Below are 3,156 nucleotides of genomic sequence, written 5' to 3'. Positions count from 1 at the left end.
CACTATTTGGTGACTAGCACCATCTCTGGATGCTAGGCTGGTTGGTAACCTGGGTGTGGACAGAGTTCAGACATTCCATAAGGCCATTGTAACAGGCTAATAGTCAGTCACCTTCCCCTTGAATGGTGAGCCATCACTCTTCATGGATGGATACGCAATAGTCTTCAGGTCACAGGGTCACCTCGAGATTTGAGGACAGGCAAGAACTAAGAAAGAATTAGAGCTTTTACACTGCAGGATTCAGGTTGCCAATTAACACGCATTAACAAGCAGGGACATTGTATTGAGTGTCAGACTATCAATTACCCAGTGACTCACAAATCAGAGCACTGGACATACACAAGCCTCTCTTCTCTTTGCCACCTAATGACACACATGTGACACAACAGTCATATCTGTAATGCTTCTAGGGGCAGCCAGATTTCTTTATGGGGTGCAGAAGCTGCAAAGTCTGGCTTCTGTAATTGGATAAAGTGGCAATTCTAAGAATATCCATTTTTTCATTTTCCTTTTGAAAAGTAAATTAATGTTTTAAATGAGGTTTCTTCCAAAAAAGTGAGTCATAAACAGAAAGATTGCCTAGCCTCCCTTTCAAGACCAGAACTGGGAAGAGCTTTGAACTTTCCCTGATGGTAGCTTCAGAGCTGCTTTTTCTCCACTTCTGAACTTGAGGCAATCAAGTAAAGACTGTGTATGTGTGTGTGTGTGTGTGTGTGTGTGTGTGTGTTAGAGAGACATTGAGAATACTAAGGTCCATGGTTAAGTAACACTAATTCAGATTAGAACTCTCATATTGTGAGGAACACCTCAATTTTTCCATTCTGTAGGCCTTGCAGTTGGTTGGTGTGTTGTTGTGCGCGGGCAATGGTGGAGGGAAACGCGGGGGCCACAGAGGTGGGCGGATGCCACTTACCTGTGTCTGGGCGGCTTTCGGGGACCTCAGGCTGGGCCACACAGCGGGGCGTGGGTGCGGAACACGATGGGCGCCAGATGTTGTTGTGCACGGGCCACAGAGATGAGAGAGAGGGGGTCCAGAGCGAAGAGGAAACACAAATCTTTATTTGCGCTGGCACCTCAGAGTTGGGTGCTAGAGAAGCAGGTTGGGCCACGTGAAGGTAGCGAAAATGGCCGCCTCATGTAGTAACCTTTCCTGCGTTTGAACACAGGAGTGGAGTGCTGGCAAGAGAACGAGGTGCGGAAGAAGAAAGGCTTTTATAGGAGCAGCTTTAGCGAGAATGGGAGGGGGGAGGAGTAACCAAAGCACTCCAAATATCGCGGGGATATAGACAATGCCCTAAGGGCACAACATGGCTGAACAGGCACTCCGAGAATGTCCCAACTCTCGTGGGAACTAGCAGTAGCCTGAGGGGACAACATGGCAGATGTGACTGCATCGGCACAATTTCCCAGCATTGGTGTACTTACAAGAATGGGCTGTTGTGTGTGCTGGGAAGTGGCTGCATGTGAGCATGTGAGGTGTCCATACCACTCACTGTGAACAAGCATCCAGGAACACAGGTGACGAGTGATTGGCGGGACACAGGTAACTAACTCACTCAGTAATGGGAGGATAGTTAGTAAAGGGGCTCTTTTCAAAAACTGTTAGTGGGGAGAAGCAATTACAGAAGCCAAACTTTGCACCTTCTGCATGCCATAAAGAATTTTGGTCCCTGGGCTGGATAGTGGTGAACCCAATTAAGTGCTTGTAGTACAAAGTACAAGGACCTGAACAAGGATCCAGGTTTGAGCCCATGGCTCCCTACCTGTAGGGTAGCTTCACAAGTGGTGAAGCAGGCCTCTCTGTCACCCTCCCTTTCTAGGCCTGATGTTCTCCCTTTCTGTTTTCCCCTCCCTTCTCAATTTCTGTTTGTCTTATCCAATAAAATGGAAAAAATGGCCTCCAGGAGCAGTGGATTTGTAATGCTGACACCAAGTCCCAGGGATAACCCTGGATGCAAAAAAGAAAGAAAGAAAGAAAGAAAGAAAGAAAGAAAGAAAGAAAGAAAGAAAGAAAGGAAGGAAGAAAGAGAAAGAAAGAAAGGAAGGAAGGAAATTTGGTCCATACTCCCAGAGGAGTAAATGTTTGAGGAAGGTGACCAGAGGGCTCTGAACCCCAATTCCATCAGAACCCAGAGAGAGGAGAAGAAAAGGGGGACGGACACTCAGAAGTAGTAGGTGTGACTTAGAAATGAAGAGAAGGTAGGACCATAGAAAAAATGGGCATATATATGTAGATATAGATAAATAGTTAGAGAAATAATAGTCAACCCATATCTGTGATCTTTGAAGAACTACTGTAGTTTCCAGTGGAGAGAATGGGGGCATAGAACTCTGGTGGTGGGAAAGATGTGGAATTATATCACTGTTAACTTATACTTTTGTAAACAAATATTAACTCACTAATAAAAAACAAAACAAAAAACCTGAGTGCAATCAAGGACAATCACAGGGGATAAAGAGGCTGCTATTGGTCAAGCCATGGCTTTTGGTGAAAGTATGCAGCCAATCTATGCTGCCCTGGCAAAGAAGAAGCTGGTTTCAAGTTTATGTTCCTGTGCTCTTCCTGCCCTCCTCCCTCCAAACATTGCATCCCTTGGCAGAACCCAAGCAGTAGTCAAAGGACAAGAAAATGAGTTATATTGCTCAGAAGGGCCTGGTCCTGGATCACAAAGCAAGATGGAGAAACAAAGGGATCAATGGAAGCTCGCCTCTCCAGAGCTCTACCCCATTAGGGAAAAATAGAAACAGGCTGGGGGGTATGAATTGATCTACCAGTGCCCATGTCCAGCAGAGAAGCGATTACAGAAGCCAGAACTCCTACCTTCTGCTCCCCATAAGTAATTTTGATCTATACTCCCAGTGGGGGAGAAGTGATAATAAGAAGAGGACAAGGGGGCTCTGAACTCTAGCTCCATCAGGACCCAAAGAGAAAGGAGGGAAAAGGGAGGGGCATTTGGATTTCATGATAGGGTTATGTGTGACTTGGAGGGAGAGAGAGGACTGGACCTGGAAGAAAAAGAGGGCAATTATGTACAAAAGTAGACAGATAGTTGTAGAGATGATAGTTAAACCATGTCTGCAACCTTAGGGGAACTGCTGTGGCTTGCAGTGGAGGGATTGGGGATTCAGAACTCTGTGGTAGGAACCATATGGAAT

General features: G+C 45.9%; 1 non-coding gene across 1 annotated transcript; it reads right to left on the bottom strand.

Moving 5' to 3' along the window:
• Positions 1–286: 286 nt before the first annotated feature.
• LOC132535168 (small nucleolar RNA SNORA17) lies at positions 287–417 on the bottom strand. Its single transcript, XR_009546950.1, has one exon. It is a non-coding gene; the product is annotated as a small nucleolar RNA SNORA17 (small nucleolar RNA).
• Between the last annotated feature and the right edge of the window lie 2,739 nt (positions 418–3,156).

This window comes from Erinaceus europaeus, chromosome 20 (assembly GCF_950295315.1).
Source record: "Erinaceus europaeus chromosome 20, mEriEur2.1, whole genome shotgun sequence".
NCBI lineage: Eukaryota > Metazoa > Chordata > Mammalia > Eulipotyphla > Erinaceidae > Erinaceus > Erinaceus europaeus.
The sequence above is the reverse complement of the archived record's forward strand: the minus strand, read 5'-3'. Positions and strand labels throughout refer to the sequence as shown.